The sequence below is a fragment of the Jaculus jaculus genome, chromosome 9 (genome assembly GCF_020740685.1).
Source record: "Jaculus jaculus isolate mJacJac1 chromosome 9, mJacJac1.mat.Y.cur, whole genome shotgun sequence".
In the NCBI taxonomy this organism is placed as follows: domain Eukaryota; kingdom Metazoa; phylum Chordata; class Mammalia; order Rodentia; family Dipodidae; genus Jaculus; species Jaculus jaculus.
The window spans coordinates 49,299,838-49,317,303 of NC_059110.1; positions in this window are offsets into that span (position 1 = coordinate 49,299,838).

Sequence of the window (17,466 nt, forward strand, 5' to 3'; positions counted from 1 at the left end):
CAACCGCCTAGCTGTGCTGTAAATCCCGGGGAAAGATAGGTAAGACATTAAGGTTTTTCTGGGTCTTCTTGTCAGTGGGAGGGCTCAGAGGGGAGGAAAATAGGGAATCGCGGATCCCCTTGCAGGTGGGTAGAACACCAATTCCACCAAATAGCTGCCCCCCCCCCGTCCCGTGCCCCTCTGCTGCGCACCACCACTGCTGTGTCCTGCCTCTGCAGCCACTGAGCCCCCTGCCATGCTCTGATCACTCGCCAATCAATCCCTGCATGTGAAAGCTTAAACTGCTCTGCACATTTGCCCACATTACTGCTCCTCCACTGTATGTTCAGTGAGCCCACTACAACAGCAACTGCCACACAAGCCCAGACTGTGTCTCACGCTTGCACTAGTTCAGGTGCCATTCCCGGAAATCCCCCATTCAGCTGTGACGGGAGCACTCAGATTGTTTCTGGGTCCCAGTGTAACCAGCAAAAGTTTGGGCTGCTTCAGGGCTTGGTACCTCAGTCCCCCTCCAAGCACAAACACAGGGAGCTTTGGCGCATTACTGATTTATAATTCAGGCAACTTTGGTGCCCCTATCAGGCAGGAGATAGGCAACTTTGGCAAGTGGGAGCCAAAGCCCAGGCTGCTTGGCAACTGCCCCACTGCCTCACATTCCCATTGCACTAGAGCCCAGGCTGACCCACGCACCTATGTGCCCATACACTGTCATGGGCAGACCACAGTGCAAAAGAAATAACATGAAAAATCAAATGCAAGAAAATCCAGTTAGATCACACAGTCCTACAATGAATAATACATCTAACCAAAACATAGAAGAGTCATGAGGACCAGAACATCAAATTGAGCAAAGCAACCCTGACCAACCTACTGGCAGAACTTGCAGGAAAGCAACAAAGAACTGATAATTGTGTGGATGCTACCATGACTAAGCTAGAACAAATTGATAGAAGTTTGGAAGGAGATCAAAGAAAATTAAGAGTTTGAGGGAGAGTGGAAAAAAGAGAACCTTAAAAATCAGCTGGCCATACTAAATGAAGACACAAAGAAATGCAAGGATAAATTCCAAGAATCATCAAGAAAATCAGAAAATGATGTGAAAAGGGACATTGACAGAGTAATGGAAATGATACATAGAAAAGCAGTAGAAAATGCAAACTTAATTGAACAAGCCCGAAACTTTCTATAGGCTCTCAAGAATAGAGTCACCCATGTGGAGGAGAGAAACTCTGCACTGGAAGACAAGATGGAAGAAACAGTTAAAGAGTTCAAAAATTTCAGTAAGTTCAAAAGTTCCTGTGAACAGAACATGAGGGAATTGTGGGATACACTTAAACATCCTCATATCAGAGTCACTGGAATACCAGAAGTAGAAGAATTTCAGACCAAAGGCATGGAGAACTTATTTAACAAAATAATTGAAGAAAACTTCCCCAGACTCTCAAGAGAAAGGCCTATCAAGATAGAAGAAGCCAACAGAACTCCAAACAGACAGGACCAAAGGAGAAACTCTCCAAGACATATTACCATTAAGACTCTAAACATTGACACCAAAGAGAAAATCCTAAAAGCAGCTAGGGAAAACAGAATACCACTTTCAAAGGTAACCCCATCAGAGTTACTTCAGACTTCTCAATGGAAACCCTGAAAGCTACAAGGGCCTGGAAAGAAACACTCCAATGTCTAAAAACCTATGGTTTCCAACTCAAACTACTCTACCCGGGAAAAGTATCCCTCATAATAGATGGTAAAAGAAAAACTTTCCATGACAAAACTCAGCTTTACAAGTATATGAACACAAAACCAAACCTACAGAGAGTATTTCAGGAAATTCTCCAAAGAGAAAAAACAAATACCCAAACTCAAATGCCTACAAGAAGCAGATCACAATAACCAAAATCAGAGTAGGCACAAAAAAATCTTCAAAGCCCATGAAAACACCAATATACATCTACCATCACAACATGGCATTGATCAAATCAAATCTCACAGTCATAACCCTAAATATTAATGGCCTTAATTCACCCATCAAGAGACAGAAGCTAACAGGATGGATCAAAAAATTAGATCTCTCAATCTGTGGCCTTCAAGAAACCCACCTCACCACTAAAGACAGACACACTCAAGGTGAAAGGGTGGCAAACAATATTCCAAGCAAATGTGAATAAGAAATAAACAGGTATAGTTATATTAATATCAGATAAAATAGAATTCAAACCAAAAATAATCAAAAAAGACAAAGAGGGCTACTTTCTACTTATCAAGAGAACAATCCATCAAGAGGATATTACAATCATAAATCTGTATGCACCAAACATAGGGGCACCACAGTTCATAAAACGAAACCTACTAGACAGTAAAACAGAAATAAACACCACCACCATCATTGCTGGGGACTTCAACACACCATTATTAGTAATAGATTATCCAGAAAAGAAACTCAACATGGAAGTAAGAAAGCTCAACAAAGCCATAGAGCACTTAGACCAAAGGACATCTACAGAACTGTCCACCCCAAATCCACAGACTACACATTCTTCTCAGCAGCCCATGAAACATTCTCTAAAATAGACCATATACTGGGTCACAAAGACTTCCCCCACATATTTAGGAAAATTGACATAATTCTCTGCATGATATCAGATCACAATACTATATTGCTAGAAATCAACAACAAAAGACCCACCAAAAATCCCAATGGCACCTGGAAACTGAACAGCACACTCTTAAACAATAAATGGACAGTGGATGGAATGAAAAATGAAATTGCAAAATTCCTCGAATACAATGAAAATGAGAAAACCTCATACCAAAACTTATGGGACACAATGAAGGCAGTCCTCAGAGGAAAATTCATAGCACTGAATGCCTTCATAAAAAAGACAGGAAGGTATGATGGGGTGGCTCTCTCCTTAGGATCTGCATCTATCTGGAAAAGTGAAGCAGATTCTCCAATGGAGAGTAAGTTAGCACCAGGACAAATGAGATAACCCTTACTTTTTTCATAGGTGTAGGCACTCTTGTACCCCATGATTGATGTTAGCTTGATATTGGAGAGTGGGCTTATGTTTGGATATGGTTCTGACTTGTTTCCCAGCTCCAGCTATGGGTCCCGTACCACAAGAGGAACAGTTAGTCAAATCAAGAGCAGTTGGTTCTCCACCATGGCTGTGTGCCACTATGCAATTGTGTGGGCATCACAACAGGTTATTTGCTGCTAGGCAGGTTAGACCATGAGTTGTTTGAACAGATATTGGTCATTTCCCCCAGTTGCCCATGTAGCACCTTCTGGCACTAGACAGGCTGACTGTCTGGGGACTGATATTTTATGTGTCAGCTGCATATGGAGTCTTCAGCAATAGGGTCTTACCACTGACCTTTGGTGGGTCAAAAGCACTCTGAAAGAATTCTGTCATTTTTTTTAGGAAACCTTGTAGGTTGCTCTGATCAAAACCTCATTGTAGATGGTAGCCCCATGCTGGTATTAGGAGTTACAGGTCAGTGTCCACTAAGAAAATGAGGAAAAAAAATGACTAATATACAAGAGTTAGAGAGAAAATAGAGACAGATAGAGAAGGATGGGGAGAGAGGGGAGGGAAGATGTAGAAGATTTAGGTTAGACTTGATCCTATCCTCTCCAGTCTTGTGGTTCAAGTGTTTACCTATAAGGGCCTGGTGAAGGTTCAGCCATTTGGTCTGCCTTTTTGGAAGTAGAATTTTATGGTACCATTGCCATTTGGGTCTACATTAGTGTTTCCCACACCTTTGATGCCCTCCCGTTCCTCCCCATTCATCCTAGTGTCTACTCCATGATATGCTTGCTGGGTACCTCAAAAGTGCCCTGACTGAAACTGAGGAAAATTGGTGAAAGAAGCAAGGGTGCTGATCTCCTGATGATCTGGATACCAGCACAATGGGGATGGAGACCAACATACAGAAAAATCAACTTCTACCAAATCAGAGAGCCACAGCCTCAGAGGCCCCCAACACCTCATCACTGAAGCAGACCAAAAACGAACCCAACACGCCTCAGGGATATTTTGTGGAAGAGAGGGAGGAAAGAATGTCACAGCCACATGTTTGGTCATGATATGCAGAGACATTTATCATACCAATAACTGTGGGCTAACTCCACAATGCATGAACTATATACATCAACAAGGAAGGGCCATTGTGGAGGGGGTATGGTACCAAACTGCCTGTATTTGCTGAATAGAAAGCTAATCAAAATAAAAATTGAAAAAAAAAGACTGAAAGATCCCAAATTGATAACCTAACAATCCACCTAAAGGCACTGGAAACACAAGAAACATCCAATAGAAAGAGCTCCAGAAGAAGAGAAATCTTTAAAAACAGAGCAGAAATTAATGAATTGGAAACCAAGGAAACAATTAAGACAATTGACAAAACAAAGAGCTGGTTCTTTAAAAACTAATCAAGATTGATACCCCCCTGGCCAATTTGATCAAGCACAAAAAGGAGAAGCTTCAAATTAACAAAATTCAAAAAGAAAAAGGAGAGTTCACCACAGATATAAGTGAAATTGAGACAATCATCAGGACTTATTTCCAAAGCTGTACTCAACAATACTGGATAATGTGGAGTGATGGATAAATTCCAGGACACATACCATCTATCAAAGCTAAACTCAGAGCAGATTAATCATCTCAATGAACCCGTCACACTCAAGGAGATTGCAAAAGTAATAAAAACCTCCACAAAAAGGAGAGTCCAGGACCAGATGGCTTCTCACTTGAATTCTATCAAACCTTCATGGAAGAACTCAAACTAATCTTCCTTAAACTGTGCCACACGAATGAAGAACAGGGAAAGCTTCCCAACTCCTTTTATGAAGCTAGTATCACCCTAATCCCAAAACCAGGCAGAGATGCCACAAGAAAAGAAAACTACCAGCCTAGTTCCCTAAGGAACTTAGATGCAAAGATCCTGAACAAAATACTTGCAAACCGAATCCAACAACACATCAAAAGCATTATGCACCTTGACCAAGTGGGATTCATCCCAGGAACAGGAGGGTGGTTCAACATACGGAAATTTGTCAATGTAATACACCACATAAACAAGTTAAACATAAGGGCTGGAGAGATGGCTTAACAGTTAAGGCACTTGCCTGCCAAGCCAAAGGACCCAGGTTCAATTTCTCAGGGCCCGCATAAGTCCGATGTACAAGGGGCACATGCATCTGGAGTTTGTTTGCAGTGGCTGGAGACCCTGATGCACCTAATCTCTCTCGCTCTCTCTTTCTCTCTACCTGCCTATTTCTCTCTCAAATAAATAAAAATAAAATATTTTTTAAAAAAAACATAAAAAACACATGATCATCTCAATAGATGCAGAAAAGGCCTTTGACAAGATACAACATCACTTCATGCTCAAAACATTGCAGACAATTTGCATAGTTGGTACATATCTTAACACAATAAAGGCAATGTACAAAGCTCCAAAGGCCCAAATAATTCGTAATGGAGATAGACTAGAGGAATTCCAATTAAGATCAGGAACAAGACATGGTTGTCCTCTCTCATCTCTGCTTTTCAATATAGTACTGGAAGTCCTAGCTCAAGCAATAAGACAGGAGAAGGAATAAAAGGGATACAATTTGGACAGGAATAAGTTAAGTTAGCTCTATTCGCTGATGACATGATTGTATATGTAAGACCCGAGAGACTCCATCCCAAAACTCCTGAAGGTGATTAACTCCTATAGCAAAGAAGCAGGATACAAAGTCAATGCACAAAATTTGGTAGCATATCTATATGGAAATGACAGAGATACAGAGAAAGAAATAAGAGACATAGTCCCATATTCAATAGCAACAAAAAAATAAATAAATACCTTGGAATAACGTTAACCAAGGAAGTGAAAGATCTATACAACAAAAACATAAAAACACTCAAAAAAGAAATTGAGGTGGACTTGAGCAAATGGAAAGACCTCCCATGCTCCTGGATAGGCAGAATTAACATTGTGAACATGACAATCCTACCAAAGGCAATGTATAGATTTAATGCAATTCCAATTAAAATCCCTACAGTGTTCTTCACAGAGATAGAAAAAATGATCAGACCCAGTTATTCCCTTGCTGGACATCTACACTAAAACCTTCAAACCACAAGCCAGAGAGATTTGCTCAACCATGTTGGTAGTGGCTCAATTTGTAATAGCTAAGAGCTGGAATCAATCCAGATGTCCATCACTAGAAGAATGGATACCTAAGATGTGGTATATCTACACAATGGAATTGTATACAGCAGTAAGAAAAAATGACACAAAGAAATTTGTGGGAAAATGGTTGAACCTGGAACAGATCATTCTCAGTGAACTTACCCAATCACAGAAAAAAATCGCCACATAGTCTCACTCATCTACAGCACCTAATATAAATCTACCCAAGATACCTTACATACCAGCAAGCATCTCATGGACTAGACACTAGGCAGGGTGGGGAGGGAGGAGAGGGCATCGAAGTGGTCGGAAACACTAATCTAGACCAAAGCAGCAATGGTACCATAAAATTCTGCTTCCTAAAAGGCAGACCAAATGGCTGAACCTTCACCAGGACATTACAGGCAACACCTGAAACACAAGACACTGGAGAGGGTGGGATCAAGTCTAACCTAAATCTGCTATATATGCCCTCCATCCCTTTCCCTCTTGCCCCACTCCTCTAACTCTTGTATATTAGTTAGCTTTTTACCCATTTTCTTAGGGGGCACTGACCTGTAACTCCCAGTACCAGCATGGGGCTACCATCCACAATGAGCTTTTGATCAGAGAAACCTAGAAGGTTTCCTAAAAGAATGACAGATTTCTGTCAGAGTACTTGATGACCCACCAAAGGTCAGTGGTAAGACCCTATTGCTGAAGACACCATATGCAGCTGACATGTAAAATGGAATGGCATGGCTATTGGTCAGAAACGAGTCAGTCCCCAGACAGTCAGTGTGTCTAGTGCCAGAAGGTGCTACATGGGCGACTGGGGGAAATGACCAATATCTGTCCAAGCAACACATGGTCCAACTGACTTAGTATCAAGTAACCTGTTGTGATGACCACACATGTGCAATAATTGCACACAGACATGGTGGGGAAACAACTGCTCTTGATTTGGCTAACTGACGCCCTTAGTGGTACAGGACCCATATCTCAAATTGGGAAACCAGTCAGAACCATATCCAAGCATAAGCCCACTCTCCAATATCAAGCTACCATCAGTCATGGGCTACAAGTGGGCTTACAGCTATTAAACTCTCTATAAAAAAGTAAGGGTTATCTCATTTGTCGTGGTGTTAACTTACTCTCCGTTGGAGAATCGACTTCTTTTTCAGATAGATGCAGATCCTAAGGAGAGAGGCACCCCATCATACCTCAAAAAGGCTCCTTCTGAAACTAAGGAAAATTGATGAAACAAGCAGGGTTCTGTTTTCCTGATGAACTGGATACCAGCACAATGGGGAAGGAGAACAACACAGAGAAAAATCAACTCCTACCAAATCAGAGAGCCAGAGCTTCAGAGGCCCCCACACCTCATTACTGAAGCAGACCAAAAATGAACCCAACATGGCTCAGGGAAATTTTGCAGAAGATGGGGTGGAAAGAATGTCAGAGCCACATGTTGGGTCATGATATGCAGAGACATTTATCGTACCAATAACTTTGGGCTAACTCCACAATACACGACCCATATACCTCAACAAGGAGGGGCCAATGGTGAGGGGGTAGGTCATGGATGAGCCTACTAATGGTACCAAACTGCCTATACTTGCAGAATAGAAAACTAGGAAAAAAAAAAAAAAAAAAGAAGAAGAAAAAGAAAGTTCCAATTGCAGCCCAGACTCTACCTGTAAGTAGAAAATAAATAAATTAATTTAAAAAAAAATAAAAAAAGGCAAAATGAAAAAAAAGAAAAAATTGTAATTGACATTGATTTTGGACCTAATAGTGAAATAGCAGGATGCTCATATAAAAATGTAATTTAACAGATGAATAAAACATTTATGTATTAAAGATGAAAAAAAATGTGCATGACCCACATTTCCCAAAAAGTAGGGTCCCTGTGGCGGGGGAAGGACAGGGAGGAGGTTAACGATGTTACCAACATGGCTGTATGCACACTGTGTACATAACGAATAATAATAACAACAACAACAACAATAAGAATAAAACACTTGAAAATAAAAAAAAATGTGGCAGGAAACTTAACAGAGGGTTATCAAAGGACAAAAGACAAATGGCCAATCAACATCTAAAAGATGTTCAACATTTTTAGCTATAAAGGAAATTAAAATTAAAATGACTTTATGATTCCATGTCCCACCAGTCAGAATGACAATCATAAAAAAAAAAAAATCAAATGACAACAAATGCTGGTGAAAGTATGGGGAAAGACAAATCCTCATTGACTGTTGGTAAGAGTGCATGGTGATACAGCCACTATGGAAATCAGTATGCAGATTCCTCAAATATCTGGAAATAGACCTACAATCTGATCCAGCTATACTACTCCTGGGCATATACCCTAAAGACTGTACTCTTTACTACAGAGATGCTTGCTCAGCCATTCTTGTTGCTGTTCTATTCCCAATAGCTACATTTGGAATCAGCTCAGATGCCCATTAACTGATGAATGGTTAATGAAGATGTGGTACATATAAACAATGGAAATCTACTCAGTGGTGAGGAAATGAAATAATAAGATTTGCAGGAAAATAGATGGACTTGGTAAGAGTCATACTAAGAGAGGTTACACAGGCTCAGAAAGACAAGTGCCACATGTTCTCTCTCATATGTGGTTCCTAACCTAAAACAGTTTGATTTGTTTGAAAGTGGTAGTAAGTATCAATGGTATTGGCAAGAAAGTAGAATAAGGTTAGGGGAGAATGGAAACATGGAGATATGAAAGGAGGAGATACTTGACAGGCAAGTTGATAGAACATGGGAAGTGAAGTTGTCTTGTGGAGGACTGGTATAAAATAAAGGAGGGTGGAATGGGGGAGATTCACAAAACTAATATTGGGCATGAATCAGTACCATAGAAACATTCCTCCTCAGTAGTTAATTAAAATATACAACTCTTGTTGGTAATTCTAAGTACCAGAACTGGGTTATCCTCCAGCACAGAGACCCATGAAGTCCTCAAACTAGTGCACACCTTTGCCAAAGCACTTCATTACCCACTAGATCTAAATGGTAAGACCCTATTGATGAAGACACCACAGGCTGTGGTCACAGGCCATCAAGAGAACTTACTGGAACTGAGAATTGGCCAGCTTCTAACTGGCTAGCTTTCATAGTGATGGAAAGTGCTATGCAAGTTGCTGGGGGCAATGGTCAATACAGTAAACAAGCAGGGGGAAAACCAGCTGGGAAAGAATTATGTAGCTGTGCAATAGTGGTACAAAGGTTATGCGGGCAATCAACTCTCTCTGATTGCTATAGGAAGCCTGCTCAGTAAGAGGGAATTCATGTCTGGTACTGAGAACCATGTCATAATCTTATGGATAAGAAGGTCATAGACTCTAAAGGGAAGATCCCCCTGTGGTTTGACTAAGATGAGAGGGTATGCCAATCAAAAGGTTTTCAAAATTACTATTCTTATCCCCTCTTATTCATACTGCTCTCTCTTGGTTGGAAAATATGTTTCTTACAGATGCTACAAATACCAGGGTGACCCAAGATTCATCAGTAAGATGAGCAAGCCAACTGCATAGCAGGAGGTGAGCCATCTCTATTAAATCTGTCAGGCACCAAGTGACATTACAGAAATTAAACACATGTGCTACTCTTACTGCTAGTCTAAAAAACTCCTCCAAGGAGGAAACTGTGGAGACACAAAATCATCAAAACAGAAAATCAGAGGATGTAGAGAGCTCAACATTAAAGAAGAATTATAATATTACTTACCCTCAAAAGTTCAGGAAATACTGAGGAACAGGGCATAGAAAGACTATAAGAGACTACAGGCTGGGAAGGAGAATCCTGAGTCAATGTTCTGACTCCCTCTGTGCTGCAGAGAATGACTGGTGCATTTAGACCCCACACTGGATACCAATAACTTCACTGAGGAGGACCTTCAGTAGAATGGGGGCCGGTGGGGGCAGATAACATGAGTCTATCCCAATGGGAATATGACCAATATTCCCATACAGTATAAAGTTCCCAATTAATAAATTCAAAATGTGCAAATAAATAAAATATTGACTGGAGAGATGGTCTCTCCTAATGACCCAGGTCTCATTCCCCCATATCTATTTAAAGCCAGATGCACAAAGTGGTGCATGCATCTGGAGTTTGTTCCCAGTCGCTGGAGGCCCTGATCTTTCCATTCTCTCTGTCTCTCTTTTCTCTCTCTACTTGCAAATAAATAATATTTTTTAAAAGATGTGTAAGACAAAAAGAAACTATTTAAGAATTGAAAGTAAGGCATAAAGTGCATGTGATTTTCAAGTGAAATGATTGTGAAAAATATAATCTATGGCTGGAGAGTTGGGTTAGCAGTTAAGGTGCTTGCCTGTGAGGCTTAAAGATCCACATTTAACTTTCCAGGTCCCACGTAAGCCAAATGCACAAGGTGATGCAAGTGTGCAAGGTCTTACCTATACATAAGGTGGCACATGTGTCTGGAGTTTGATGACAGTGGTTGGAGGCCCTGGCATGCCAGTTCTCTCTGTCTCTCTCTCTCTCTCTCTCTTACACACACACACACACACACACACACACACACACACACTCACTCACTCACTCTCGCTCCTTCTCTTTCTCTCTTGCATGAACCGTCAGTCTGTTGGGTTTGCCTCAAAAAGCATATATATAATCTATAAATAATTACAATGGGAATGTTTGTAAGTTTTTAGAAGCAAAGTAAATATATATGTGTTAAATGTATTTCTATCAAAAGCAATGATGCTATAGAAAACTTCATATAAAAATACCACTTCCAGATGGGCATAGTGCATGCCTTTAATCCCAGCCATTGGGAAGCAGAGGTAGGAGGATCACTATGAGTTCGAGGCCACTCTGAAACTACTTAGTAAATTCTAGGTCAGCCTGGACTAGAGTGAAATATTACCTCGAAAAACAGGAGAAAAAAAATTCAATGGCATGAAATGGAATAAAATTGAAATAAATAATACAATATATAATTAATTTATGGATAAAATTATAAGAATGAAAAAATACAGTGCTTGTGGATTGAAGAATGTTGTGAAGATTTTCATACTCCGATGAAATTCTGTGACCTTAGTTCTAATAGTGTTTGTTTGACGAATTTGGGAGCCCCCATGTTAGGTGCATATATGTTTAGGATTGTAATGTCCTCCTGTTGGAGTGTGCCCTTAATCAATATAAAGTGACCTTCCTTATCTTTCTTGACTAACGTCGGACTAAAGTCTACCCTGTCTGATATTAGGATAGCAACCCCTGCTTGTTTTCTAGGCCCATTTGCTTGAAACACTGTCTTCCAACCTTTCACCCTAAGATAATGTCTATCCTTTGTAGAAAGGTGAGTTTCTTGGAGACAACAAATTGTAGGATCCTGCTTTTTAACCCAGTCTGCAAATCTATGTCTTTTCGTTGGGGTATTGAGACCGTTGATATTAAGAGATATTGTTGAAAGGTGTGTATTTATGTTTGCCATTTGTGTGTGTGTGTGTGTTTCTGGTTCTACCTGTGCTCTCTTCTGTTAACTGGTATTTGAGTATAGCCTGTTTTTTCTAGGTTCTTTATATGTGTGCTTTTCCTTTTCTTCAGCATGGAGGATTCTATCAAGTATTTTCTGTAGAGCTGGTTTTGTCTTCAAATACTCCTTTAACCTGCTTTTGTCATGGAATGTCTTTATTTCTCCATCTATTTGAATGGATAACTTTGCAGGATAAAGTAACCTTGGTTGACAGTTGTTATCTTTCAGAACTTGGAATATATCACTCCAAGCCCTTCTGGCTTTAAAATTTTGTGTTGAATAATCTGCTGTAATCCGGATGGGTTTGCTTTTGTAGGTAACTTGATTTTTCTCTCTAACTGCTTTCAATATTTTTTCTTTGGTGAGTGTGTTTGGAAGTTTAATTATAATATGGTGAGGAGAGGTTCTTTCTGGGTTTTGTCTGGCTGGGGTTCTAAAGGCTTCCTGTATCTGTATTGGCACCTCTTTCCCAATTTGGGGGAAATTTTCCTCTATGATTTTGTTGAAGATGCCTACTATGCCTCTGGTGTGGAGTTCTTCTCCTTCTACTATGCCCTGAATTCTTATATTGGATCTTTTCATAGTGTCCCGAATATCTTGAAATTCCCACTCATATTTTTCTATAAGTTTGTCTTTCTCTTTGTTGGACTGCATTAGGTCTGCCACCTGGTCTTCTAGCTTAGATATTCTGTCCTCTCCTTCATCCATCCTACTGGTGAGATTTTCTACAGAGTTTTTTATTTCATTAACTGTGTTCTTCATTGCTAGCAATTCTGACTGGTTTTTCTTTATTATTTCTATTTCCCTATTTATGTCTTGTATTGCCTTCTTTATTTCATTAAATTGGTGTCCTGCCTCTTCTTTGATTCCTTTGATTTCCTCTTTGATTTCTTCTTTGATTGTTTTCATGTGTTCTTTGACCTCTTTGAACATATTTATAATTATTCTTTTGAACTCTTTCTCAGGCATTTCCTCTAACTCTTTCTCACTGGAGGACATTTCGATTGCATTAATACTTTTAGGTGGATTTATATCGTCTTGCTTTTTAGTGTTTCTTGTGTTATAATGTATATATTTTTGCATCTTAGATTAAGTTAATGCTTGGATTTTCTAGCTAGCTGTGTATTCTTAGCTGTATCAATTGATTTGATGTAATATATTTTCAGGGTAGGACCTTAAGGTATTAGGTGTGGCTCTTAAGGCTCTCAGAGTATCTACAAAGATGTTCTTAGGGGTTGAGTTTCCCTGCTATAGGAGTATTCAAGCAGGCTGAGTGGAATAAAACACAGGTAGATTCTAAAATTTAACTAAACACTGTACACATTCAGTCAAAAACAGCCCCAAGTATGTATGCAAGAGTAGTTATTATAATGCCCAGATCCTCTATCAACAAAGAGGTTTAGATTTCTGGTCTGTTGAGGGATCCAAGTCAGCTTGTGACCAAGTGAGACCCTTCCCTGGTGCAATCCCAGTTACCTTGGGTGATTTTGGTCTCAGTGAAGTTGCTGCCTGGGTCATCGGGCTGCTGTTCTGATTTCTGGAGCTGCACACTGGCTTTTCCTGCGGGGCAAACTGAGCCACTGCTGCTGCCTCTGCTGCTGCTGTAGCTGCCACTGCTGAAGCCACCACTGCTGCTGAAGCTTCTGCTGCTGTGTCCACTGCCGCTGCTCCCCCTGAAGCTGCTGCTGCGGGATCTGCCGTTGCTGCCACTCCTGGGTCTGCTGCTGCTGGGGCCGCTGGTACCGGTGCTGGAGCCGCTAATGCGCTCCCGAACTCTGCTCCTGCTTGGGTCCCGTTGTCAGCCCAAGTTGGCGTGGCTGGGTTCCGGGCCGCTGGTCTGTTCGCTGGAGCTGGGCTCAGGCGGTGGGGCAGGGGAGGGAGCCTCGGCTGCTCTGGTTGTCTCGCTGTTCCACGTGTTCTTCTACCTCGCGGTCTGCTCCTCCGTTGCTTGCTGCCGCTCTCCCCTCACGTTTCCCGAGTGCGGAGAGCATGGTGTGAGGGGAAAATCCCGCACCTGGCTTTTCCTGCGGCTCAAGCCGAGTCTGGCAGTTTTCTGCTGTGCCGCGGGCGCGGCGGTTGGCGGAGCTGCCAGAGCCGCTTTTCCCGCCTGTGCAGGCTCTGGATGCTCTATAACTCTTCTACTTCTCCGCTGCCGCTTCAATTTCCTATACACCTCACTTTTTAGTAAAAGTGTGTATTTTGCTGAGTTTTTTTGGTCTTTTTCCCCCCTAGGCTGTTTTGGCATGGTACCTACGCCGCCATCTTACCCGGAAGTCCCCCGATGAAATTCTAATAAAACCACAACCTCTACTGTGTTTAATGTGAAATTTCACAATCTGAGTTGAAAATCTATATGTGAAAATAAAGGCCAAGGAGGAAGAAGAATGGCAGAATATTTATATTAGACATGAAAACTTATCAGATTATAGAATCAAAACTATCATGCTGATGCAGAAAGAGATAGACAAGTGAAGCATAACTGAGCCCAGAAAAGATCCACTAATAGAAATTTTATTCATACAGAGCAGTGGGGAAGGGTCAGACTACTTCGTAAATGGCTTAAGTTCCTAAGAGATGATTTAGTTTATAAATACATATACATATATATGTATACACACACACACACACACACACACACACACACACACACACATATATTTATATATTTAAATACACATATATATAACAAACCACCCCAAACATGCCTTAGATCCTGATCAAAAATTAATCTAAGGCTGGAGAGATGGCTTGGCAGTTAAAATGCTTACTACAAAGCCTGACAACAAGGGTTCAGTTCACCAGTACCCATGTAAGCGAGATACAGAAAATAGCACATGCATCTGGAGCTCATTTGCAGTGGCTAGAAGCCCTGGTGAACTCACACTTCCTTTCTCTCTTTCTGTCTGTATCTCTCTGCATGCAATTAAATAAAAAGGTGTTTTTTGCAAAAATTAATCTAAACAGTACAACAATTAATGCGAGCCGGGTGTGGTGGCACTCCTTCAATCCCAGCACTTGGGAGGCAGAGGTGGGAGGATTGCCATGAGATTGAGGCCACCCTTGAGACAACACAGTGAATTTAAGGTCAGCCTGAGCTAGAATGACACCCCACCTCAAAAAAACAAACAAACAAAAAAGAATAAACGTGAAAGTTAAACTGATAAAATTTTAGGATAATATTTAAGAGAATATTTTCAAAACTAGACTAACAGTGAGTTTATCAAAGGTCTCAAACCACAAATAATACAAGAAAAGATTAATGCTCTCAACTATATCATTTAAGATTTCAGATCATCCAAAGGATAAGAAGATATTATAAGGCATATTTTGATAAGAGATTAAAATCTAGAATATTAAAACTTAGCAGGGTCAAAAGAAAGCACAAGAAGCCATCATAACAGTGGAAAGCTTTCGGCGAGACATTTACAAAGAACAGTAGAGTCTTCCGGCCAAGATGGTGACCGCCTAGCTGCCCTGCAAAATACCTGGGAAAGAAAGGCAAGACATTAAGGATTTTCTGGGTCTCCTAGTCCATGGGAGGGCACAGAAGGGGGAAAAACAGGGAATCATGGATCCCTTCTAGGGCCAGTACACCTGCCCCTCCTCCAAACAGCCGCTGCTGTGATCCCATTGCGTGCCTGCTGGATCGCTGAGCTGTGGTCTGATCTTGTGCCTACCGGGCCGCCGCAGGTGTGCTCCAATCACGTGCCCGCCACCACAGGTGCCTCTGCACTCCGATCCCAGGTTCAGTGGGCCCAGTCCCACAGCAAGGGCCACACAATCCCAAACTGAGTGTCTCACTAGCGGGAGCTCAGGTGCCATCCCCTACCTGTCTGTCCCTGGCCATCCCCCACTCCTCTGTGGTAGGGGAGCACAAACTGTTTCGGGGTCCCAGTGGTGCCAGCCAGTTTGGGCAGCTTCAGGGCTTGGTATCTCAGTCCCCCTGCAAGCTCTAAGGCAGGCAGCCTTGGCAGCATTACCACTTGAGAAATCAGGCAACTTTGATGCCCCTGTCAGGCAGTAGATAGGCTGCTTGGCAACTGCCACAGGCTGCCTCAGATTCCTACTGTGCTAGATCCACCCACCTACCTGCCCATACACTGTCATGGGTAACCACAGCGCAAAAGAAACACCATGAAAAATCAAATGCAAGAAAATCCAGGTAGATCACACAGTCCTAAAAGGAACACATCTAACCAAAAAATAGAAGTGTTGTTATGATCAGAACATCAAATGGAAGCTATGAGCAATGCAACCCTGATGAACCTACTACTAGAACTTGCAGGAAAGCGACAGAGGACCAATAACCATGTGGATGCCACCATCACTAAGCTAGGAAAAAGTGATAATAGACTGGAAGAAGTTCAAAGAGAATTAAGAGATTTGAGGGAGAGTGAAAAAAAAGAGGACCTTAAAATCAGCAGGCCACACTAAATGAAGACATAAATAAATGCAAGGATGAATTCCAGGAATCATCAAGAAAATCAGAAAATGATGTGAAAAGGAAGCTTGACAGAGTGATGGAAATGATACATAGAAAAGTAGTAGGAAATGCAAACTTAATTGAACAAGTCCAGAACTCTCTAGAGTCTCTCAAGAATAGAGTCAGTGAAGTGGAGGATAGAAACTCTGATCTGGAAGACAAGATGAAAGAAACAGTTTGAGAGTTCAAAAACTTCAGTAAGTTCAAAAGTTCCTGTGAACAGAACATGAGGGAATTGTGGGATACACCTAAAAGTCCTAATATCAGAATCATTGGAATACCAGAAGGAGAAGAATTTCAGAACAAAAGCATGAACAACTTATTTAACAAAATAGTTGAAGAAAATGTCCCCAGTCTCTTAAAAGAAAGGCCCCTCAAGATACAAGAAGTGAACAGAATTCCAAACAGACTAGAACAAAGGAAAAACTGTCCAAGCCACATTATCATTAAGACTCTAAACATTGACTCCAAAGAGCAAATCCTAAAAGCAGCTAGGGAAAAACCGCACACCACTTTCAAAGGTATCCCCATCAGATTTCCTCAGACTTCTCAATGGAAACCCTGAAAACTACAAGGGCCTGTAATGAAACCCTCCAAAGTCTAAGAACCTATGGTTTCCAACCCAAATTACTCTACCCGGCAAAAGTACCCCTCATAATAGATGGTGAAAGAAAAACTTTCCATGACAAAACTCAGCTTTACAAGTATATGAACACAAAAGCAAACCTACAAAGAGTATATCAGGAAATTCTCCACAGAGAAGAAACAAATACCCAAAATCAAATGTCTCAAAGAAGCGGATCACAATAAGCAAACCCAGAATAGGCACAAAAAAAACCCTCAAAGCCCTTGAAAACACCAACACACATCTACCACCACAACATGGCAGGGATCAAATCAAATCTCACCGTCATAACCCTAAATATTAATGCCCTTAATTTACCCATCAAGAGACACAAGCTAATAGAATGGATCAAAAAATTATACCCCTCAATCCGATGCCTTCAAGAAAGCCACCATACCACTAAAGACAGACACCTCCTCAGGGTGAAAGAGTGCAAAGCATTGTTCCAAGCAAATGGGAATGAGAAACAAGCAGGTGGAGCTATATTAATATTGGATAAAATAGACTTCAAACCAAAAATAATCAAAAAAGACAAAGAAGGCTACTTCCTACTTATCAAGGTAACAACCATCAAGAGGATATTACAATCATAAATCTGTATGCACCAAACACAGGAGCACCACATTTCATAAAAGAAAACCTACTTGACAATAAAACAGA